At 43.2% G+C, this 26,077-nt stretch overlaps 1 long non-coding RNA gene across 3 annotated transcripts in view; it reads right to left on the bottom strand.

Moving 5' to 3' along the window:
- The window catches only part of LOC101021181, a 217,545-nt gene that overhangs the window by 59,819 nt on the left and 131,649 nt on the right, over positions 1-26,077 (bottom strand). For 2 of the 3 annotated variants that reach the window (XR_004176271.1, XR_001891947.3), the window contains exon 3: positions 13,754-13,925. This is a non-coding gene — a long non-coding RNA (uncharacterized LOC101021181). Of the gene's footprint in view, positions 1-7,250; positions 7,686-13,753; positions 13,926-26,077 lie in introns of those variants that run through there. The other variant, XR_004176272.1, reaches the window with a different exon arrangement.

Consider the following 26,077-nt stretch of genomic DNA (forward strand, 5'->3'; position numbering starts at 1 on the left):
AGGTTCTAAATTATATGACAAGTTTATTTACAAGCATTCATTCTATTACATTTGCCTATTTAATTTTTTAAAATATTTGATCTAGATTACATATGAAAACTGTGATGGTCATCATTTAGAGTTATTTCCCTGTTAACAATTTTTATAGCCTGTGAATTTCAGGTGTTTGCTTAAGTAAGAATATTAAGGTTAAATAAATGTTTTGGGTTTTTTTTTTGTCAATAACTCAGGATTTAGCTATTTTCATTAAACCAATGATATTAAATGCTTTATCAAAAAATTACACAAAGATAATTCTCTTTTGGGCTACATTTATAGCTTTACAACTCTCATGCCAAATCTTGACACCTTATCATATTTAAGAGAAAAAATTGTAAAACTGCTTGACCAATAAATCTAAACAATAATGTATGTTGGCGATTCTGAAGACATTTCTAATTTTATTTTACCAACAATTTTAAAGTCAATTTATTTATTAAAACTCTATTTAAGTCACATTAACTTGTAAAGCAGTAAGGCTTATTTACTGAATTTGTGAGTTCTCCTTTATCTTTAAGTCAGTTTGGTACCTTGTGGCCATAAACATAACAATACATATGTAGGTACACAGAAACACACCTAAGCACACACATACTTATACAAATAAAGATCCTATAGCTTTTACCTCAGAACTCTAGCCATGAGATACTGATACAAACTTAACCAGTTTACCAAAAAACAGCTGGGTGTGAACACGGTTTTTCTCTCAACATCAGTAGAAAGGTCCTCTGAACGAGAAAAAAATTTACATTTTCTTAAGCAAAAACCACATCCTCATGTTTTTATAAACCTCACCAAAAACACATCATACTATCCTGCTAATCTAACTTTTAGTAACTCTAATTCCCAGTAAAAAACCTAGGATTACTTAATTTAACTTAACATGACTTTAAGATTTTAAATTATTGTAGAGGATTTTCAGACTAAATTTACCAAATTAATCTCACTAAAGATCACTAAAGTCATGTGAACTGAAAAGCCTCTGAGCTAGCTTCTATTAGGCTGATGAACACTGACTTTTCTTTAAGCCAATTAATTAGAGCTCTTTCACATAATTGATAGTGAAATGTTATTTCCACACAAGACATAGGAACATATAGACATAATAGACACCCAGAGGCAGATCTTACAGATTTAAAAGTTCTCATTCGCCTGTTTTCAAAACTTTTCTCTTCTCTATTTTAGACTGTTAATGTCATGATTATCTGTTCTATGTCCTAAACAATTGTTAATGAGGCAATGTAAATTTGCATCCCAAAGACATGACTTAGGTGAAACAAGGTAGAAAATGTACATCTCAAAGGCACACACTTAGATCTAAACAAAGGCAATGTCTGTTATGTGAACTTTAAGCCATTGTAGGGACCGAGAAGCTCTTACTAAGTGGAGATTTCCTGTAAAGATGTAAATTTCCTTTGCAAAGAATTTTATTAAAGTGACTCAGTTTGATAGGTGTTATTTTCAATTTAGCTTGATTATATTACTAGCTTTATGGTAGATCCTTTTAAGGAATAGCGCCAAGAAAGCATACGCAATTTTCTTAATTTAAATGTGCAAAGAAATAAGTAGCCCCCTGTAGTAATGCTATTTCCTATAAACTGTCCTTAGCCATCCCTAAGATTGTGGTTCTCTGCCACTATTACATAACACAAAGCCAAATTCTCTCACAGTACAAGGTAATCTCTAGTACCCCCACCAAAGACAAAGATGTCAGGTAATGGAATACAAGAAAGCAGAACTTTACACTTGAGAAAAATCTGCCCATGACTTTTGAAACTCCACAAAGAAAGCAGGACACCCCCCAAAAAGGGTGAGTGGCACCTTTACTCTGAGTTCTTTAAGGGGTCTGATTAGAAGCCTTCTCTGTTTTTTTTTGTTTTTTTGTTTTTGTTTTTGTTTTGAATTTGCTTCATACCAAAGATGGCAAAAGGGGAAGGATGAATAGAATGGAAGAAAAGTAAACAAAAGAACAATCTTTTAAGAAAGGAAGTGAACAGAGAAACTGTTTGAGTAGGTAGTTAGGCAGACCTAAGCAGGGCAGGACAGTGCCCTACCCCTCAACCAGGACTGCCAGGAGACCGTCAGGTGATGGTCAGGTAGTTATTAAACTATCTCTCTCAAACAATTGGTCACAGCCAGCACCAGGGAAATTCAGTCTCCCAATAGATAGAAAACATCCGAAGCTGTTGATCAGCTGCTTTCCAGTAAGATCTCAGGAGCTGGGCGAGTGGACTCAATCATGCACATGCTAAGAGGCAAAATGGCAGAGTTTAACTATGATATGACCTTCCTCTAGGAACACTCGACTGGTAAGGGAACAACGCCTCCAGTGAGCATGCGCAAAACTTCAGTAAACACACTGTGCCTGCCACCCCCTCCCAAGTGCCTGAGGCCACTGCACATGTGGACAGCCCATCCCAAAGGAAGAATCAGGGCAGAAGAGACACAAGACCTCAGAAGCATGCCAACATAAAAAACCCCAAGTTTACATTTGGATCTCTCAAGTTGTCCTCTTGGCCCTCTTCCAAGTGTACTTTACTTCCTTTCATTCCTGCTCTAATACTTTTTAATAAACTTTCACTCTTGCTCTATAACTTGCCGTGGTCTCTCATTCTGCCTTATGCCCCTCAGACGAATTCTTTCCTCTGAGGAGGCAAGAATCAAGTTGCTGCATACTCATACAGATTTGCTGCTGCTAAGAAAACCAAGCGTATGATTTTTTCTTCTTTTTTGCAGCTGTGAGGAGTTTTAGCCAACTCAAAAACAGTGCTCCCCATAATTTGAAATTCTCATTTAGATTTGACCAAGTCAGGTAGAGTTGGTCAAATCCAATGTGAGAAAGACTAAAATAAACAAATAAACAATAAAACAACAACAACGACGAAACCAGTGCGATTACTGAGCACTTTCGTGTTAAGAGGAAATTAAGATCAGCTGGTTGTTAATCTTAACTCTTAGTCATTAAGCAGGATTTTCAAGACAAAACTCCAATTCAGCTACTTACCTAGGAATAGCGCCCAGGCTCAATACTGCTCTCTACCATTTTAGAAGCAGTAAAAGACTCAAACTCACCTTCCCTGTTGGATGCAAGCTGAAACTCCAAAAAGGAGCTGCCTGCCATCCATTGTCATGGAAACAGGAAAACTCGCCATTTTTGTTGGAAGTGAGTAAAACTCCAGAAAAGGAGTTGTACTTCAAAATAAACCTTAGATCTCAACCAAATTTGGGGTGATCAGGGATTCTCTGGAGGGAGGAGCTCCCAGACCTCAGAAAATTGTCTTATCTTTGTTTGAGCAACAAAGATAACCTAAGCTGATTCCAAGCACTGGTAGATTTGTCAAAGGTTGGGGCACCTCCTCTCAGAATCCCTTCCGTTGGCTGCCAATTTGTAAGCCAAAAAGTATCTGAGACAGGTCTCAATCAAGTTAGAAGTTTATTTTATCAAGGTTAAGGACACGCCCAGAAGAAATAAAGACAGAGCCACAGAAATAGTCTGTGGTCTGTGCCTTTTGCCAAAGATTAGTTTGAGGACATCAATATTTAAAGGGAAAAAGTGGACTGGAGGGGAAAGAGAAAGGGTATGGTAATCCCTATGTTGCAAGAGAAAAGGGGCAGGTAGAGGAATAGTCAATTATGTATTCATCTTGTGCTCAGTAAATTGGCACTTTTCTTAAGATAAAGTGAACATAAACTAACTGCATGTGGAGATATTTAACCTCTTATCTGTAGCTATCTGCTTAGAAGCAAAAAGAAAGGCAGCTTCTTGCATGACTCATGCAAAGTCATTAAGCATGACTTTTAGCTTAATTTTTTTCCTTTGGCAGAGTGAATTGAGATCTTGAGTTTTCATTTTCCTTTCACACATATAATGGAGATAAATCTCTTGGAGAAATTTTGAAGATTCTCTCTGAAGATTAAATTGATCATATATCCAAAGTATTCAATACAGAGCCTGTTTGGTCAGTAAACAACTGTTAAGTCCTTTCTATTCTTTTGTGTATTTCATAGAGTGGGCAATGAATGGAGGGGACAGGTGGTCCATTTCCCTGTTTCTGGGGTAGCTTAGCAAGACACTAGTCATAGCAATAACTCTGAACCACTCCATTTCCTTTTCTTAGTGAAGGTTAAAGTTTTCTTTGAATTTTACTAAAAGAAATGCCTTTGTCAAGGATGACTTCCAGAACTAGGGTTGGCTGCTTTGATGAGCATCTGATCTGGAAAGAGTACCCACCTCAGTTCAAAGTCACTCCTTGCTCTTTGAAGAAGATAAAGTAAGCACATGATTTCCTCACCAGCACAAGTAAAACTTCTCCAGGTAGAGGAAGGATGAAGACCTGTCCTTCAATCTTTGCTTCTTGAACCACCTTCACAGATTTCACAGGGGCTAAAAAAGTCCATCTCCTCCCAGGTCAGCAAAGAAAAGCAACATCCTTTCTCTTCTGTAGTCAGCCTTCATTCAGGCTTAATGGAGTGAAAAAAATTATAACCCTCTTCTAGAGAGGACTGTCTTTATTGAAGAAAAGACCCTGATAAACATCTGGGGTTAGAAGGTGAGATCCTGAATCATGACTTAGCTGAAGACAAGCTCATCAGAAGATAATTAAACTTTTCTGAATTAGAATTCAATGGAACTTGAACAGAAAAGATTTGTTGGGGGGGTGATGGAGAAAGAAGAAAGACGGCAAGCCACGTGGTTGAAAGGCCAAAAAACTGCTGGGAATAAGGAGGTCTGCTTCAGATTCCAAAGTCATTTGCTCTGTTCTGATGTACTTAACTCCACAGCTTCCTTACCCCTTCAGGACAGTCTGCTTTACAGGCATTCACATTGAGTAGGAGTGGCTTTTTTAGTGGCAGTCAAGTGAATAGGCCAAGTCCCACATGTGGGTCACTTTGATGTAAAACAAAGACAACATCTACAGACTGAAGAGCTGAGTCAGAAACTGAACTAATTCAGTGGAAGCAGGAACTCAAAAGCCAAGGCTGACCACAAGCAAGCCCTTTTAGAATTTGTGAATATTGTAGGGGTGATTTTTCTTGTCCGCGGGTCTTTGAATTGGTATTTGAGCCCATCTTTATGCATCTTATAGGATGAGGTAGGATTCTCTGGGTGCCATGCATATGGCATCTCCTAGACAAACTCAGCTAGTTTATCCCAGCATCTTTGGGATCTGCCTTGCCTCAGGAGTATCTGCTCCTAAGGCAGTGAGGTTCTCTACTGTGTAAGTATGAAAATAACCATTATCTTGTTATAGAACCAAACTGGGGTCCACTGGCTCAGCACAGTAACATCAGATACCCACACCAAGGTTTGTAGCAGGAAAAAGGAAGGTGTTTATTTACAGGGCGCTAGGCGAGAAGGATCGAGCAGCTAATGCTTAAGTCCCAACCTTCCCCATATGGTTTGTAGGTGAAGGTTTTTAAAGGCAGGCATAAATTTCAGGAAAGCAGAAGTTACAGACAAAATCATAAATCAATACATGGAGGTTACTTATTGATTTTGGCCTAAAAGGGTGGGATATCTTGAATCAGGGGGCTTACAGGTCATAGTTAGATTCAAAGATTTCTGTAATTGGTTAAAGATAAGTTTTGTTTAAAAATTTGGGGTCAGTACAAAAGCATGTTACTCTGGTTGGGTATGACTTCCTCCAGGCCTCTCAGAAAGAAATGTAGAACAAAGAACAGTGCTGAGTTCAGTCCCCAGTTCCCCCTTATCTGAGGTCTATATGCAAGAAGATCCATTTGGTGGGGTGCCAGTTTCTGAGAAGCAACTCAGAGACATGGTAAGATGTTATCTTTAGTTTTTGTAGGGGAACCAAACATTCTGTGATTCTAGCTTCCTTGACTATTGTTTTAAGCTACCGTTACCTTTTTGCTTATCAAGTTGCTTATTTACTTCTCAGAACTAGCTAGGTGCCTAGAATTTCCCTTGCAGGAACTCAGGATCTTCCTTTCTTTCCATGTTTGGGGGCAGGGGTAGGGAAGAGGCCCTTAAGAGGAATTCTCTAATCCATCTCAATCTTCTCCCATAGCCTGTCTCTCTCCCAGTTCAGAGTTTAAGGGCCAGAAGGAGGAATTCTTCTCCAATTTCTCTGTCCTTCTTTCTAGGTCTCCAATCTTCCTCAGACTTTACGCCACCACTAGAGATGAAGGTAGCTCACCCCAGGTGGTGGGTCTCACTGCTGTCCGCAGTGGGTGTTCAGAGACTTACCTTCCACCTTGAAGATATACAGAAAGAGTCCCAGAGATGTTTAATGGCAGATCCCACTGAGGTGGCCCCAGGGCCTTTGCTGCCCGTCTTTGATGGGACCCACTCACCTCCATCTGTTCTGTTCATGCTTCCCAGGCCCTCTCCCAAGATTGGAGAGATCCTCCTGTTATCCACAGCATTCTCCCTTAAACTAATCCCGACTCCCATGTTCCAGGGACCAGTTGGCCAAAAGAAGGCTGTGGGATGTCTATAGGGCAGTCACCACTCTCCCCTGCCAGGGACAGTATCATCTAGCCTGTCCATATCAGATCATATCTCCAGTCAGATTCCTGATTCCTGACTAGGGCCTCCATTTCTTCCAGACATTCCAGTGGGTTGGCAGAAGTCACTATATTGACTGCGGGAACTTCTGTCTTAGACCCAGCCTTTGTCTTTTCTGTGGCCACTCCTGACCTCCCTTTATTAGTTGCTTTCTTGGAGGAATATTTAGTAGAGAAGAGCCAGGGCCCCCCAGGCTCAGGGGCTCCATCTGCCTTGTCTCTCACAGCCTCAGCTACCTCTCTTGGCTGCCAGTTTGGCCCCTTGTCAGGATCCTGCAGGATTTCTGCCCCCAAGGTCTTCTGACCTCCCCCGCTCTATTTTTCTGGGGTTCCCCCAACCCCTGACTTTCCTCATTGGGGCCTTTTGTTTGTTGGCTACACTATTGGTTTGAGCCATTGCTGGACTTATGGGAACAAGAAGACAACAGGCGAGAAAGCCCTAGGTTTTAACTTCCGCCAGCAGTGTATTCCCTCCATGCCCAGCCACTGGGCATCTGTAAAGTACCCAGAGCCTGGTCATGGCCTCGAACGCATCTTTCTGTCCCATTTCCCATTTAGAAAAAAAAAAAAAAAATCTGCAGCTAGCTCACTGCCAGCACTCATTTAATTTTACATAAACACGCTTCTTGAAACTGAAGCAAATCTGACTGATTTTTTCAATGTGAAAACAAAATATAAAAACTGTTCTTGGAGTTATTTCTAAACAGAACTTGTCTCTAATCCTAATGTAACAGAAATGTATATGATGATCCATATTTAATTTTATTTTTCATGTGGTAAATTTCAAAGCATGGGACAAAGGCAGAATATCACATTCTGCACAAAAATATTGCTTTTCTCTCCGGACCTTCTTGCCATCTTTATCATTGTGTGCTCAGCAAACTTTGCAGCAACCAGTTGGATTCCGTTTCCCTGATACCAGTGGTACGCTCTTGGGGAAATGTCTTCCAGACAGGGAAGAAGTGTGACATCATCAGAGCACGGACGACCTTGAAGACGTTGCTGCCCTGGCCTGCGATGCTTTTCCAGCATTCTTTCGCTCAACGTCAGTCTGAAGTTTACATGGCTCATCGTGTGCTCAGGATTATCCTTCCCTAACAGGATGTAGGAGCTCAGCACTGCAATGTTTAGAGGGTGGCAAAGGAATTTCTTAGACCAGCTGGGCACGGTGGCTCACATCTGTAATCCCAGCACTTTGGGGGGTCTAGGCGGGTGGATCACCTGAGGTCAGGAGTGTGAGACCAGCCTGACCAACATGGTAAAACCTGTCTGTACTGAAAATACAAAAACTGGCTGGGTTGCAGATCTCTGGGAGGCTGAGGCAGGAAAATCGCTTGAACCCAAGAGGCAGAGATTGCAGTGAGCCAAGACTGCGCCACTGCACTCCAGCCTAGGCGACAGAGCGAGACTCCATCTCAAAACAAAAAAAAAAAGAAAAGAAAAGTAAACACATAATTAAGGCTGGGCATGGTGGCTCACACCTGTAATCCCAGCACTTTGGGAGGCCGAGGCAGGTGGATCACCTGAGGTCAGGAGTTAGAGACCAGCCTGACCAATGTGGAGAAACCCTATCTCTACTAAAAATACAAAAATTAGCTGGGCGTGGTGGCACATGCCTGTAATTCCAGCTACTCGGGAGGCTGAGGCAGGAGAATCATTTAAACCTGAGAGGCGGAGGTTGCAGTGAGAAGATCGTGCCATTGCACTCCAGCCTGGGTGAGAGAGTGAGACTCTGTCTCTAAATAAATAAATAAATAAGAATTTCTTAGGCCAAAGCTTGTGCCTTTTGTGCTCAGTTGGATAGGAAGTGAGCATCTGATCAGCCAGTCCACTGCTCCCACATTCTTGTGATAATCCACAATGACACGTGGCTTCTTAGACTTCTTTCCATTTCTGTTGTTTACTTCAATCACAGTATCATTGTGGAATGTGAACAACATTGTCACCTCCTTGTCACACCATTTCAGTGCCATAAGTTCACCACAGAATTAACATCATGTGTAGGAATGCTACGTTTTCTAGGATTTGACATTTCCTGTGATCAGGAATGACTATTTTATAAATGTGCACAATGCTATAAATAGAATGATATATTTTGTTTCCAAAGTCGATATACTACAGCAATGCAAAAATAATAATAAAAGCGAAATATTCTGTGGCAAACTTTGGGGGTAAGGTTAGGACTGTAATCTGTGAGTTTTGTTGGGGTGAACTCTGCAGCTGCAAGTGCTCTGGGGCAAATGGGAAAGGGGTTAAGAAACCCCTTTCCCACTGCCTCTTTAGATTACATAATTCACTCTGTTTCTCTGGATGTCCTACTTTTAATAACACAAGCTAAAATTTATTGAGGACATCATATGTGCTAGGCACTGTGCTAAGCACTTAGGTTTCATTGAATCACTTAATTCCTACAAGGACCCTGTAAAGCGGGAACTACTATTATTCCTTCACCTCAGAACTCAGGTGCTGAGAAGTTAAGTAACTTTCCTGTATAGCTAGAAAGTGACAGACTCATCATGAAGCCTGTGTTTTTTTTATCTCTATGCTCTACTGCATCTTACTGGGCCTTATTATGTCTGTCAGTCATTTCTTTTACCAAAGAGAACACCCTACTTCCTGCCCACTCAGCAAGTAGATAAGTATGTTTGACCAGCTGTCCTTAGCTTGGCACATGTAATGGGTATCAAGTAGTATTTGGGGGATGGATGGAGAGGTAGATGAGTAGGGGGATAGGTAGGGGGGATGGGTGGGTAGATAATGGGCAGACAGTTGGATGAATAAGTTAACGTATGGGTGGATGAATGGATGGTGGGTGGATAGATGAGTGGATGAATAGATACATGGGTAAGTGGATCATGGGTGAAAAGATGAGTGGATGGATGATGGATGGACGGATGGATGGATGGATGGATGGATGGATGAATGAATAATTGGACGATAAGTGGAGAGATGGGTGGATGAGTAGATGGGTGGATGAATGGATGATGAGTGAATAGATGGAAGGATGAGTGGATGGATAGATTGATGGGCGGATGGATGGGTAGATGGACTGCCACATGATCAAGGGTCTTTTGTGAAGAAAAACATTTAGGAACACAAGAAGCCCAACTAATCTAGAGCTACATACTCTCTGGCTGATTTGTTGCCTCTTTTCTCCAGATCCTATGATCTATTCTGTTTGCAAGAGGAGGGCTTCCTCTAGGTATCTAGCCCCCACAGAACAAATAGAGCAACTGTGTTCCCTCTAACAGCTGCTTCTGCCTATGTTTATTTTCATAGGTGCTTCACATTAACTTTGGAATTCAAAATGGATTTGCTCAGGGTCGCTTGGTTTTCAGTAAGGCTGGCTGTTCCTTGATTCTGGTGGGATCCTGTGGCCCAAACCTGACTCAGAAGCATTGGCCTGCGGGATGCATTGTTTATGTCTGGAGGTCTGAGGCACCCCTATTGTGCAGAAACAAGGAAATCCACATTTTCCAACACTTCGGCTACACAACAGAGGCTAGGACTGAATATAGTGTGCTCTTTTAACTCCGAAAAAGTTCACAAAAAAGCCAAGCTTGCAGGATGGGGACAAACTCCCTCATCAGGCCCTTTCCCTTCACTTCCAGATTCCTGTCGACCCTCATCTTAACTCCCACACAACTCCCAGACCTCCCCTCTTGTTCCCCTGATTCCAGATGACAAACTCACTGTTGCTAAGGTGTTAATGATTTACTTCCTTTCTTTACCATTAGAAAAAATTTCTTCAATAAAAGCCATATTAAATTCAAAGCCAGAGTCACTCAAATTGCCCAAGCAGGTCATATCCACTGGGTCTGTCATTCAGGCTATTAGTTTTATGTATTCTTTTTATTAATATTATATTTAAATCAAATTGATCAGAAAATAACTCAAGCCCAAGTTCATTTCCCATTGACTTTAGTGTTTCTAGAGAGGTTCTTCCTGTCCTCCTCAGACTGAAGGTTTGGGGCACAAACATGCTAACTGCTCTCACCAATCCCGGGACCCTCAGCCCATGTCTCACTGCAAGGTATGCAATTCACCAGAAGTGGCCTGCCCTGTCCCTTATATAAGGCCTATTTGCTCCTTCGGAGTGACAAGATGCTCCAGCCATGAGGCTTCTTTGGCAGTGCTCTATCATCGTCCTCAAGTACTAGGTTGGTGAAATGTAATTACAGTGTTTGCCTTTTTTTTTTTGAAGGCAAAAACTGCAATTATTTTTGCACCTACCTAATAGTTGTAGTACAGGAAGGTAGAGTTACCTCCACTGGAGAGTTTTCAAGATGTTGACTAAAGCATGCATTTTGACATGGGCATAAAAGAAAGAAAAAATTGCATTTGCCCTCCTTTGGTCTCCCTCTAAGCTTTTTGATAAGCTCTACATGTCCAACTCTAATCCTTTTGTCTAATTGTGAGCTAAGATTACAGGTAAACTCTGTGGACTTTCTGCATGAAAAGTTATATATACAAAAAAGTTCCTTCTCTTGTGCTCTAAATCCTGTTTGCCATTCAAATAACAGTGGGAAATTGTTGTCGTATCTGATCAGCCTATTTAATGTGAAAGCAGATTAAGTCTTTATGCGCCCTGAACCCTGAACAAACCTGCCCATGACAGGTGTGTCCCAGCCCCTGGCAATCGTTCATGTTGGGGCCCCAAGCTCCTTTTATTTCTTCAGATGGAGGGAAGCTGTGCTCTTGGCAGGGAGGAAGTAGTCAGTGTGAAACTGGAGAAAGGCATCCAGTCTTCCAAGTGGACACAGTGTCCCCACGCACGGTTAGCAAGCAGGGTGCAGGCTGATTTCAGCCCGCTCGGCCCCTCAGGGATAGTGCGTACGGTGCCCCTGGCCCCTAGGGTTACCTGGCTTTGCTATGAGGATCTCTGGCTGCTCTGGAGACAGTTAAAAGTGTTTTAGCTTTTGGAATGCTTGCTACAGATTTGCCCATAACAGACCTAAAAACAGCGAGTGTGACAGCATTGGAGCAATGAGAGTATCTAGAGTTGGCAGGCTGGCCAGGGGCTGCATCACCCCTGCGAGTTCAGAGGCATTTCTCATCAATGCCCACTCAGCAAAAAGATGCTGAATCTCAACCCTGGAACATGGAAAATTTCTCTGAAATTCTCCAGCCCAAACAGCTCTTAGATGTGCAAAGCATAATTGACAGAAACTTGAAGCTAGAAGCATCCTTGAAAGGCCACCTAAGCCAACCCCCAGGTTTTAGGCAAAAGCACCCTTCAGCTATTCTAGAAAATACTCCTGGCAGCTGATGGAAAGATTGCGGGCTTAAAATTTCCTTTTGAAAATATGACAGATGAACTCTGAGGGCGTCCTGCATCCTTGTCTTTTTATTTTTTAATTTTATTGTGTGATGAAAGAAAAATTCTCTAAAGTCAGACGTCAACAACCCATCCCCACCACTATTCTCCTCCTCCTCTTCTTTGATTGGTTCCCTGGGAGACAAGATAAATGAGCAGCAAGGTTTTTGAAGCCAATGCTCAGGAACAACAACTGTGAGAAAATAAAGGAAGTAGGACTGAGCTGCGGTACAACTGTCATACAGTCGGGGCAGCCTCAGTTCAGCAACCTGCGCGGAAAGTACTTCTCTCTCCCTGCATCAAGGGATCAGTCTCAGGAAAGGACCAGGATTGGAGCAGATTGGGTCCCGTGCCCACTCCCTGGTCCAATCACTGTGGTCAGGGGATGAGTGATAATGATTGGCCAGGCCCAGGTCACATGGCCACAAATGCCAGGAGAACGGAAAATCTTGCTGGAGAGACAAAAACAAAAGGTATCACACACCTCTAAAACTACCTTTCAAAATTGTGAAAAGACTAGTGAAAGTATACATAACTGTTTGGGAGGCCTAGGCGGGCAGATCACCTGAGGTCAGGAGTTCAAGACCAGCCTGGGCAACGTGGTGAAACCCCGTCTCTACAAAAATACAAAAATTAGTCGGGCTTGATGGTGGGTCCCTGTAATCCCTGCTACTCAGGAGGCTGAGGCGGGAGAATCAAATTAAACCCGGGAGGCAGAGGTTGCAGTGAGCCAAGATCGCGCCACTGCACTCCAGTCTCAGCGACAGAGCAAGACTCTGTCTCAATTGTAAAAAAAAAAAGTATACATAACTGCCTAACAGAGGACATAATAGGACACACCCAATTAATGGTCATTGTTGTTTCCTCCAGCAGCACCATAAGAAGGAATGCAAACAATCTTTCTTCTACAGTCTTGGAGCAAATAGGTGCTGATAAAATCAACATTAGTTCAAGCCTCACTCCCAAAGTTGAACTGAGCCTGAACCTTTCTGAAGAATGAAGAATGTTTAGCAAACATTCCCCTCCAGTATGCCTAATCTGCATGTATCTTTGTCCTTCCTCGGCCAGATGGGCCTGGACCACCAGAAACGTCATAAGGATGTTTATCTCCTTGAAAACTTCGATGGTCCAAAAGTATTTCCAAAGAAAGACAGTCCCCAGTGTTTTTCTGACCTCTTCACAGAGCCAGAGCCAGGACATTTGGATGAAGTGGGGAAAATTCCTGTGTCTGAACTGAATATCAGCATCCTGCAATGTCTTGTTGCCAAAAATGGGTCATGTATGTCCTTCCCCTCCTCAAAACTATAAACTCCAGAACCTCCTGAAGAATTAAGGACGGAGAGTTCTGGGCCCTCGGTGACAAGCCTACCACCCCTACTCCCCTGCTCCAATGCTATGCTGTGGCCAATCGGATGTCCCGAAATTCCCCAAACTCCAGGGTCACCTGCCCTCTGCCTCCTTATCATGCTCACTGTTCCCTCTACGAGAACATGATCTTCCCATCTACAGCTCCCCTAACCCAACCCTCAAAATCCCACTAATTTTCAAGCCCCACCTCAAAGCCTTTCCTACCCTTTCAACCAACTATGGTCTCGACTACCTTTAGTCTCCTTATGGAATATATATTTTGCCTTATGCTATGTTAACTTGAATGATGATCTTCATAATTTATTTAAAGAACATTTATCAAGAACCTAATATGGATCTGTACTAGGCACTGGTGAGGAGATGCATGAGATAAAACGAACTAGCCAGTCTGGGGCTCTTAGCAACCCAGGTGCAATGTATTTCAACTGATGAATTTCCAGCATTTTAAAATTCATTTGCTTGTACTACCTAGCTCATACATTAGATAATTCAGTCACTAACCTGCTCTGAGTTTTGGTGTCCCTCGATGACAAAATGAGAGCTTCAGGCTACATGATCACTGAAGATCTCTTCCCACGCAGCAGTAAATCTCTCATGTTCTGTCATCGCCTTGTCAGCACTTCGTCACTTTGTTCCTCTTTTATCATCCAGCAATACAAGGTGTCCCTCTGAGCTTCAGAAAATTGGGAGCAGAAGTTTGGAATTAATACATAATAGCATATCTATGTTTGCTGAACATAAACAGTGTGGTGGTCAAGTTGGTGAAAAGCCATAACCTCTTATCTGGCCCACAATCTCTTCATCTGTAAAACGGGACAGTGGGAGTAAAGGTCACCAAGGCCCCTTCCAGCTCTGATACTCCGTGATTCATAATCATCCCCTTTTCCTCCCACAAGAGCACATCATGTTCTGCAAGGAGATGGCTGCCAAACCACCTGGAAGAGGGAAGCAAACGCTCCTCCGCCCCGAGCCTCACCCCAGGGAGACCAGCTGAGTTTGAAGAAAAGGCTGTAGTGGAATCCAGAAGGCTTGGGTTTTAGCTGCTGGCCCCCATTCTCTGCATAAATTTGCTGTGGGAACCATTTGAACAACTTTAATCTCTGGAAAGAGCAACAGCCAACATTACTTGATTAAATAACTCACGCTCCTTAACTCATCTCCCAGCTCCCTTTTCCCAGGTTTGGTGCCTGCAGGGTCCTGACCATAGTCCTATGGGTAGAATGAACTGCATGGTCTGCAGCACCATGTTGAAGACTCCAGCTTCAATCAAAGAACTTGTTGGCCAGTTACCTGTCATTCAAATAACTTGATGGAAGATGAAAACTGTAGTCAACTGACACTGTTTCGAGCAGAGAAGAAGCTTTTTAAATGGATCTCCTTTTAACCTACTATATTCTGTCTTTGTCCATTCTTGCAGCTGTAGCAAAATACCTTAGACTGTGTGATTTATAAATAATAGAAATTTATTTCCCATAGTCTGAAGGCTGGAAGCTCAAGACCATGGTGCCAGCAGATTTGGTGACTGGTGAGATACTGTTCTCTGCTTCCAGGATGGCTCCTTGTTGCTGTGTCTTCACATGGCAGAGGGAGAAAAGGGGTGGACTCTCTCCCTCAAGCTCTTTTATAAGGGTTCTACTCCCACCTGTGAGCACTCTACCAAAGGTGCCACTTTGTAATACTATCCTAATTCGGGGGGCTAAGTTCTAACACATACATTTTGGAGGGACATATACATTGAAACCATAGTATTTTTCATCTTCCTGTAAAATGTGCTGGCCAATGCCTCTCAGCATGAAGCCCACACCCTGTGCCTTAGCTCCCACCAGCTGAGCTATATGAGCTATATGCTTACCAGGGGGCAGCTGCACTTGTCCCCAAGCCTGTTTATGGCAACAGTCCTTTAATTGTAACCATGTATTTTACTTGAGTATCAAATAAACCAATGAAATATAAGTGCAAAAAGAGATCCGTTGGTTATATAAAAAGAAAACTAAATTAAGGGGCAAACAAAGGTAAATTTCTAAAAATATTTGCAGTCAGTTTTGATGTGTGAAGTAAGTGGTGGTGTTTGATGAAAAATAGTAAAAAATGTAGAAAGATTCTACACTCAGTCCTATAGTGTCTATATCTTATTTCCCTTTGAAGAAGCTAAAACTAAAAATTATAAATAAGACAGTGTAACTGTAGTTTATATAACAAAAACAAAACACAAATGCTAATCAGAAGGACCCATACTGAAAGAAAAAAAGTCTTAAGATCAAAATGTTGACTAATCTTTTTTTCTTTTTCTTGAGATGGAGTCTCACTCTGTCATCCAGGCTGGAGTGCAGTGGTGTGATCTCAGCTCACTGCAACCTCTGTCTACTGGGTTCAAGTGATTCTTCTGCCTCAACCTCCCCAGTAGCTGGGATTACGGGCATGTACCACCGTGCCCAGCTAATTTTTTTGTATTTTTAGTAGAGACGTGGTTTCACCATGTTGGCCAGACTGGTCTCAAACTCCTGACCTCAAATGATCCGCCTGCCTTGGCCTCCCAAAGTGCTTCAGTTACAGGCATGAGCCACTGTGCCTGGCCCTGAACAATCTTTTAAGTTAAAATACAATATATAAGATATGTTTGAACCAGTTTCGTTACTTTTTAAGTACAAACCTAAAAATATTTTAGCTGAACGTAAATGAATGACATTCTGTAGTCTGGGACCCAGATATTTTATAATTTTTCAACTTACATTAATATTTTAGGATTGTCTCCATAGTTATCATTATTATTATGACAAATTTCAAGCATATATGAAATAGAGAGAAAAGTAGAGTGAACCTCCATATCCCATTGTTCAAACTGTACCATCTATGCTTCATCTTTTTCCTTTGCGGATGTAGTTTAAAACAAATTTCAGACATGTCATTTTATTCCTACTTCAGGGATATCAGTAGATATCTCTTAAAAATATGGAGATTTTCTTATATAATTGCAACACCATGATACCTAACATAATTAGTGACAGTTCTTTAGTGTCACCTAATACTTTTGCCTTTTCTTAGATTGCCCCCAAAATGTCTTTTCACTGTCAGTTTGCTCAAATCATGATATAACTACAATGTACACATTACGTTAGGTTGTGTCTCTAATGCCTTTTTAAATTTAGAACAGTACCCCCTTTTTATGCTACTAATTTGTTGAAAAATCCCTTTTATAAATAGAGATGTGAAAATTTCAAAGAATTCAGAGAATTTCAAAGGATAGCAATTGACAAGGTCTTATTGCTGAGAAATCTCAAACAATGCCAAAACAGACTCCAGATTTCTCAGGGTACTTGGGGAGCTAATGTTGTCATGGCCCGGGGAAGAGTTTCCACCTCTTTCAGACTGACAAAATGAACAAAGAACTAGAGCCTGAGTTGAAAGATGAAAGGTTTAAAGTTCTGAAAAGCAAAGATTCAAGCTGTCAAGGAAATGCAAATCGAAAACAATGAGATACCACATCACACCCACTAGGATGACTGTAATCAGAAAAAGATAATAAACAAGCATTATTGAGGCTGTGAAGAAATTGGAACCCCCATACTTTGCTACTGGGAACATATTTTGAAAAACAGGCTGGCAGTTCCTCAGATATTAAACATAGGGTGAGCAATGACCCTGAAATTCCACTCCTAGATATACACTCAAGAGAAATGAAAACATATGTCCTCACAAAAACTTGTATGTGAATGTTCATAGAAAATTATTCATAATAGCCAAAAAGTCAACACAATCCAAATGACCATGATGAATGGATAAATTGACTGGTAGAACCACACACTGGAATATTATTCAGTCATAAAGAGGAATGAAGAACTGCTATGTGCTACAATGTGGGTAAAGCTGGAAGATATTAGGCTAAGTAAAAGAAGCCAGCCTTCTGAAGGACACATATTGTATGATTCCATTTATGTGAAATATTCATAATTGATAAGTGCAGAGACAGAAAGTAGATTAGTGATTGCCTAGGGCTGGGGAATTGGGAAGATTGGGGGAAGGATGACTAAGGAAATTCTTTTTGGAGTGATGAAAATGTTTGGAATTAGTAGTGGTAGTTGCACAATTCTGTGAATATACTAAAAGCCATTGAATGTACACTTTAAATGGGTGTATTATATGGCATATGAATTATATCTCCATAAAGCTGTTAAAGCGCGCGTGCACACACACACACACACACACACACACACACGCACCAGGTTTAGGGGTCCTTTATTAGCCAGTCTTGAGTGTAGAAGGGCCCTGCCCAGCAGGGGTTCATCTCCGAAGAGGATGGAAGGGAGCCTGCTTGGTAGCTGTTGGAAAGAGTGACTCAACGCCAGTGGGGGTCACCAAGGAAGAGCACGTGGTCACCCTCCCGGGTCCCTACAGTGTTCTGGAGTGGGTGTTCCGGGTTCGAAACCAGAAACCAGTTCGAAACCTCTTGACCCTGATTTCAGTAATGCCATGAAAGGAAACCCAAGGGGAACATGAAGGGAACTGATTCTCATTTTCATTACTGGCTGCCTCGCTTCTTCTCAGGTCTGTGCTCACCCTTATTTTCCTGCCTGCCTTCCTGGAGGGCAGTGAGACGCAGGCCCAGATCCTTCACACAGGGGAGCAGGAAGAGAGGGAGGAAGAGGCTGCCCTTCAGCATTGCCACCACGGCAGCCTTCTGCTCCCGAGAAAGTGGAAATGCCCAGGTATGACGTGAAAGCAGGTTTTCCCAGGCAGCCAGGGGAAGCTAAGATCCCACATCCCCGTGGCTTCAGGTGGGGTGTGCTGTGGTGGGTGGGCTGTCAGGCACCATCCAGGCCTGAGGTCACAGAAGAGGAACAGTGGGATGGCAGTGCAGAAGTTTCCTTGCCTGATTTTGCAAGTCTTATTCAGGCTGTTCAAGCTGCTGATCTTATCAGAAATGGGGTATCTGCCTGGCCCACACATTTCCAATTATCCCTCTGGCCACAGGATCCTGTGCCCATTTGGCAAAGGAATGGGTCTCAGAAGAAGCATGTGGTCTCATGGAAATTACAGAGCTCAACTGGATCTGCCGAAAGGGCTCTGGGCCGGCTGTTAAAATGAAAAGATTCCATTTGTGGAAGGGCAGCGGTGGGTGGGCCAAATTCCCATGAGATTTGAAGATGCTCCTGGACATCAGCTGGACTTCCAGCCCCCTCCCTTCTCATTCCCACTGCTTCCAGCTGCTGGTCCCACTCAGAGGAAAAGTGGCCACAGGCCACAGCCCTTCCTGGTAGCTCCAAGGGAATAGGTAAATAAACAGAAATAAGACAAACATAAATAAGAGTGTAACTTACAAAGCATCTGTTCCCAAGGAGAAGAATCCAGAGAAAACACAAAAAGTTGTCTAGAAGCCCCAGCCTAGATGCTAAAGAAGTGTTGTCTTCAACACTATAGAAACTGATACTCCACGCCCTTGTTCTTTCTGCTTCCAGTCCTGTGACCCCAGGAACCATCCTCTTTCCCTAGGACTACAGCATCTCTCCTCTATCCCCTCCAACCTGCCCTCTTCCTATTCCACCCAGCACACCTGCAAGCAGGAGTGAGAATCGTTGCTATGTGGAGTGGGCAAGTCTTTTGACCACTGTCCTTCCCATTTACGTCATGTCTGTCCTAGGAGTAATAAGAGTACTCACCTCACTGGGTGTGCTGCAGGTTAAATGAGAAAATGTATGCACCCAGCACAGAAAGCATAATATGTTTTCTTTTCTCTGTCCTACTCCTTTTTCATTCTTTCCCCAATCTTTCCTTCCTTCCCCAAAAGTTAAACTTTTCCAAGCTTAAAGCCCCATCTTGGCATCAACTGTAACCTGAGTATATGGCATTCACAGCTGATTTGCAGGGTGCTGTGCCACACAGTTCTGAACCCCAGTGAGGGATCAATCCATACCCAGTCCTTAGCTCTACCAGTCTCTGGAGCACTCTGCACTGCTCTCTCCAGCTCTACCTCATGCACAGGAGAGGGGGCTTGGCCAAGTTTAGCATGTCATCACTGGCAGCGACACTCTGACCTGCAGTAATTTCTGCGCTGGTTGACATTCACCATGTTGAACATAGAAACAAGAGGCTCCCTGTAGCTGCTGCCTTTTGTGGGCTTTGCCATCATCCTCCTGAGCAGGTTGGTTCCTGTGAGGGACGCAGCTCTAATGTGCTTCCTTTTTGACTTCTGTGGGCCCTAGCTGCACCAACAGCGTGTGGATGTTCTGTGACTGCTACAGGGACCCATGTCAGGTCTCCCGGAAGCACCCCAAGCAAGCACGAAGGGACGGAAGGTGTTTTTTGGTCAATTCTACAACCCCGTAAATAAGACTCCAGCCTTTCACTTTGGGGCTCACACATCACAGTGAAACAGCCAGGCCCATCAGTTTGCTCCAGTGGAAAGCAGTGTCCCGGGGAGAGCGTGATCATCCTCTTCAGATAACTAGAAACTGCACAGGAAGCCTCGGCTCTGCAAGAGAACCCTCACCAGCCAGGTTCCATGCACTGAGGCTGCTGTCCTTCGCCCTGAGGTCTCCTGACTACATGGCGATCCCTGGCTGGCTGGTGCGAGGTGACCACCCTGCCTTGGCCCCATTCCTGCAGCATGGACCTCAATGGGCAATGGAAGTCACCCTTTTCCTGAGCTTCTAGAGTGACTTTCCCCCAAAAGTGGGCTGTGTGGAGTCTTGTGCATGTGCTGCATAGTCTTGAGAAATACTCCACCAAAGAGAGACAGAGAGAGAGAGAGAGAGAGAGAGAGAGAGAGAGAGACTATATGGGCAATATATTTAGAAACTATATTTATAATTAGAAAGTATAGTATTACCATATCCTCTTCAATGGCTGTTCCCCCTGTCTTGGAGGCTCTTAAAGTGTACGAGCTGATGAAGAGAAGGGAGAGGTCTTATAATCAAGATGTCTGGTTAACATCATAGGGCCCAGTAGCTCCCAGATCAATGGAACACAGCTTGGGAAATGTGGCTCCAAGAGAGTTTCAGAAACGTGTTTGGACATCCAAGCCACATTCAGAGCCTCTTAAATACCGCTTCCCATGCTCTGACTCACATGGGGTCTGGAAATCTATATCCCTAAAAGCTCCCCACTCTCTCCTTTGCCCTGCACGTGGGTGGTGCTGGGAACCACTCTTCCAGGACTTGGGGGCAGGGAGGAGGTTGGGTGGAAGTCCCGGGTTGCTGCTTCCTTTAGCAGTTATCCCATTCACTTAGGGATTTCCCGTGAAGGAGACTGCTGCCAATTAAACAGAACTCCCCTCTCCTTGGTAAGGGCAGCGTTAGGAATGCCCCTTTCTGGAATCGGTCTCTGTTTTCATCCTAAGTAAATCTGAGAAGGCTCTTTGCTTACATTTGGAATCTGTTCTAGGCCACAAGGAAGCAGCAGGATTAAGAAGAATGAATAAATGGGCTGGGGCTGCACATCCAGGGTGTCATCAATGGTGGTGGGTCTAAGGCCTTGCCTGGCCCCCTAGGTCCTGTTGGGTCCTACAATCCTCTTTCTATCCTGGTGTATTAGTCTGTTTTCATGCTGCTGATAAAGACATACCCCAGACTGGGAAGAAAAGAGCTTTAATTGGATTTATAGTTCCACACGACTGGGGAGGCCTCAGAATCATGGTGGGAGGCAAAAGGCAGTTCTTACATGGTGGCAGCAAGAGAAAAAAGGAATGAGGAAGAAGCAAAAGCGGAAACCCCTGATAAACCCATCAGATCTCATGAGACTAATTCACTATCACAAGAATAGCATCAGAAAGACTGGCGCCCATGATTCAATTGCTTCCCCCGGGTCCCTCCCACAACAAGTGGGAATTCTGGGAGATACCATTCAAGTTGAGATTTGGGTGGGGGCACAGAGCCAAACCATATCACCTGGGCACAAAACTGCATTTAATTGTCTCACACACTACATTGCTTCACACTTCTGCGCTTTGCTGTCAGGATTCCCTCTGTTGATACTCATTTACACAACGCCTACTTTACTTGGATAAGTCTTTTACCAAAGATTGGCCCAGGTATCATTTTCTTCAGGAAATCTTCCCAAATATCAAGTCGGATCCAGTGCTCCTCCTCTGTCTTCCCAACATGCCAGGACAAAATCCCATTTTAACACTTAGTTCATAGGTGCTGAAAGGATGGGTTCGTGAGTCCATGTGTTACTGAACAATCAATGGACTCAGTGCCCGATGCACATAGAAGCCAATATTATGGCACAAGCTTTTGAGAAAAGAAAAGTTTTACTGCCCGTCAACTGGCAAGGAGGTATGATCTGACTGGATCCTGCAATGAGGTGTTGCCAGGAGGCGTGATCTGCCTAGACCCTGCCATCGAGTGATGCCACAGCTTGATCTGATTGGAGCCTGAATTCTGCCATGCAGTGTCTGCTTCTTACATTGGTCCCCCTCCTCAGTCCACTCCTCAGTTCCAGCCCTTAGGAGCCCCCTGTGGTTGCATACTTGCTTCATTTAGGCATGCTCAGGTTATGTGACCTTCAACCTGGGGGTCCATGGCAATTGAAAAACAGCTGACAACTTTGTTCCATAAAAGTTGAGCCAGATTGATCTGGTGCTGTTATGCATACTTTCCCTGACCCCAGCTCCACCCACTTCTACTTTTAAACTGTGTGCGTGTATAAAATACGAGGTCTCATTTGTGAAAATTCTTGCTAAAATCTTGTGTCATTTTAAAATGCAAATTGCCCACCTATTCTTAATTCCTCAGTGGCCCTGGCGGAGCTTCTCCACATTCATGATTTTCAACTTATTGTCCTCTCCTCTCCCTTGTGAAGGGTTAGAACACCTCGACCGCACCTTAAATGTTTTAAGGTCAGAGAGTGTGTTTTATACATCTTTAAGCCCCTGAAGCCTAAATATGACCAGCTCATCTGTTGATAATCTCTTGGGAGACAGGTTTCATTTATGTGATTATTATCTTTTTGGTTTCACATCCAGAAATCTAAGCTAATGATTTTTTTTTTTCTTTTGCTGGCTTCCACATTAAGGACTCAGAAATTTTTCTAACACTTTACAAGGGGGAGGAGTGAACAGCAAGTGGTTTGGAAATCACAAATTTGTAGGAGCTCAGCGAGTGCTACTTAGGTCTAAGCGACATAGGGCAGGTTTGGATTAAGAAATGACGCCAGTTTGGGGCCGGGCACAGTGGCTCACGTCTGTAATCCCAGGACTTTGGGAGGCGGAGGCGGGCGGATCATGAGGTCAGGAGATGGAGACCATCCTAGTTAACATGGTGAAACCTTGTCTCTACTAAAAATACAAAAACAAAATTAGCCGGGCATGGCGGCAGGCACCTGTACTCCCAGCTACTCTCAAGACTGAGGCAGGAGAATGGCATGAAGCAGGGAGGCAGAGGTTGCAGTGAGCCGACATCTCACCACTGCACTCCATCCTGGGCGACAGAGCAAGACTCCGTCTCAAAAAACAAAAACAAAACAAAACAAAAAACAAACAAAAAAAAGAAATGACACCAGTTTTGGCCAAAAAGTTCTTAAAACAAGACCTCATGTTTTACAAAAATAACAATAATAACTAAAGAAAAAAAAAAAACCCTTTCCCCTATAGATTAAATCTATTTTCTTTGCTTGTGCAACTCACTTATTTTCATGTGAACCTGGACATCTGAACTAGAAACAACAGCACCAGTCAGGTCTCAGTGGGAGACTAGTGGTACCTGTGACAGGGAAAACTGAGCTGAGGTCAAGAAAAGGACTATCTACAAAGATGCATAGGAGTAAGGGTAATTAGTAAGGGATGATGAGGTGCCCAGGAACTAGTAACAGTCAGAAGCCCTTACCTAGATTTCCTAGGTAACTCAGAATCTGGAAAGAATGTAACAGCAGGGGAGCATTGTTCAGTAAGGGCTGTGCCTTCAGTAGAAGAATGGAGCCACAGCCACCCATAGCTCACAGGAAGCTGGGGGAAGAAAGTCCCAACCTCACTCTCCTCCCGCCTCCAGTCTCCTCCCTTGGCCAAACCCAACCAGAGGTCAGAAATCAAAGGAGCCTATTGATACAGATCCTCAACCTTCTGGGACACAGAGGATGGTGGAGAAGGAGGAAAGGGGATCTAAAGGGACAAGTGTAGAATACCCAGTGCAGCAGCTTTTGATTAGAAAAGAAAGTCACATTCCTTTACTTAATGTCCAAATCACAGCAACTCTGGGCCCCTACCTCCCACAAATTAGTCTTTTCCCATCAATCCCTGAAGAGGGTGTTGCACCCAACTTCCCTTACTGGTAGAACACAAGCCCCAGACCTTCACCTGCCACTGGCTTTTGGCAGGATCTGTGACATTAAAATTATATCTGCTCTTTTCTAACCCTAGCTAATACGGGCTAAGAGAAGATAGTCTTAGGATTTTGGGAACTTCCTGTCCAGCTGATTCATAAAAGTCACAGACCAGCTGTCTTCTAAAGTAAAACTACCTCCTGATCATGAGTGTAATATGCTAGATTTCTGGAGCCCTTTAGAAAAATGGGCTCCTGCCGGGCACGGTGGCTCACGCCTGTAATCCCAGCACTTTGGGAGGCCAAGACAGGCATATCACAAGGTCAGGAGTTCAAGAACAGCCAGTCCAATATGGCGAAACACTGTCTGTACTGAAAATACAAAAATTAGCTGAGCGTGGTAGCAGGCGCCTGTAATCCTAGCTATTCGAGAGGCTGAGGCAGGAGAATCGCTTGAATCTGGGAGGCAGAGGTTTCAGTGAACCAAGATCGTGCCACTGCACTCCAGCCTGGGCAACAGAGCAAGACTCTCCAAAAAAAAAAAAGAAAAAAATGGGCTCCTTCTGGGTGCTCTTACTAAACACTGAATTAGAAAACATGTCTTTATCTTTATTTTGCAGTCAGGAGATGATGATGTATCAGATGTCTGCTCCATATAAATTAAATAAAAGGAGATGTGAAAGTAAAAAAAATTGACTCTAAGTCATGACAGAAATTTTTGCTTTCACAATTTCATGACCATTTTGGACAAAAGCATGGGTCATTTCTTATGCAAAATGGCATTGTCTGTCCTTCAATGGCACTAGTTTTGTGATTTTCTGAGCTTCAGAGCCTCGTTATCCACTTACCATCTATTATTACTAATGTTGTCTTGAACTGAGACAACATGTTGTAATGAACTGGTTGTGAAATCTACTGGCAACTTCCAGGCATGCCCACCCATCTCAGAGTAGGATAAATAGGGGCCTGGAAATATTTTATGCTACAGCTTATCATTCTTAAAGGCTTACCACAAACATTTCAAGTTTAGAGCCCAGAAACATGATTTGAAGAATTCTGGCTAAATAGGCATTGGCAACAATTCTTAGAACCACTTTGGCTGACTTGGGAGCATGCATGACTCAACTTCCACCTCTTTTACCGCCAATCAGTTATGGTAAAATCCTGTTTAATTTGTATTCATAACCAGGATGCCTTTTAGAATGTTTCCCCTGAAGGAGGAGATACGCTGGATTCTAGTGCAGATCAGAAACTTTGAGTATGAAAACACTGGGGGATTGGTATTAGGATGTTCTTGGCTACAAGTAACTAAAAATCTAATTTAAAAACCCTGATATAATGGAGAAAAATTCTGATTTCATACAACAAAAAACACTACCCGGATGTGATAGGCTGGCTCCCAGGTTAGTGACATCATCAAAATCCCAACTTCTCTCCACTTTCTTGCTTGCCCATCCTCAGTGCAAATCTATTGGCCTGTCCTCAGGTTATTGAACTTGTGGTTATAAAATGGCATTCTCTGTTGTATCACATGAAAACACAAAAATGTCCAATTAAAAATAAGTTTCTGCTTTTCTTTTTAAGAGGGATGTAATCTTTTCTTAGAATCCCCTAGGAGACTCCTGTTCTTTCTTTCTTTGTTCTTCTTTTTTTTTGAGATGGAGCCTCACTCTGCTGTCACCCAGGCTGGAGTGCAATGGGGTGATCTCAGCTCACTGCAACCTCCGCCTCCCGGGTTCAAGTGATTCTCATGCCTCAGCCTCCTGAGTAGCTGGGACTACAGGTGCCTGCCACCACACCCAGCTACTTTTTGTATTTTTAGTAGAGATGGGATTTTGCCATGTTGGCCAGGCAGGTCTTGATCTCCTGACCTCAGGTGATCCGCCTGCTTCAGCCTCCCAAAGTGCTGGGATTACAGGTGTGAGTCACCGTGCTCAGGTGACTCCTGTTATTTTTTATTAGCCTGAATTGTGTCACTGTTCAGGCTGAACTTGTTGCTAGCAATAACAACAAGGTCAGTCTGATTGACACGCTCTTTGATAGTCACTGACAGCCCCTTTTTAGCCCACTCTTGTGCCTTCTATCACCTGAGGGAGAACTACAAACCTTACATTGCTGTTTTAAGAGTGGGTTTGTACAATAGTTAGATACAGGTTAGTAATTTTCCAGAAACACAGGTTACTGAGACAAATGTGTCTCAGTAAAACTTTGAGTCCCATCAGGAGTAAAGGGAACGTCTTCTCAGTCGAGGGGCAGTTGGCTGGCTTAAGAGGCCAGCAAGCAAATTCTATGTTTAAAAGATCAATAATGGGGCTCCTGGAGTCAGAGATGAAATCTCACTATGAAACATCTTAGCTGCATCCAAGGTCACCAAAAGGGGACATTATTGTTAATTGGAGGCCCATGTGATGGCATTTGTTAAATAAATGAATCTGTCCACCAGTAGCATACACCTTTTCACTGGTAGTGTAGCAGTCTTCCTGCTCCTTAGCTCAACTGGGTTCGAGTTCTTGTCTCACGACCAGGAAGAATGAAGTAAACAGACACTGGAGAGTGAGAGGAGTAGAATTTATTA

The sequence above is a fragment of the Papio anubis genome, chromosome 1 (genome assembly GCF_008728515.1).
Source record: "Papio anubis isolate 15944 chromosome 1, Panubis1.0, whole genome shotgun sequence".
In the NCBI taxonomy this organism is placed as follows: Eukaryota; Metazoa; Chordata; class Mammalia; order Primates; family Cercopithecidae; genus Papio; species Papio anubis.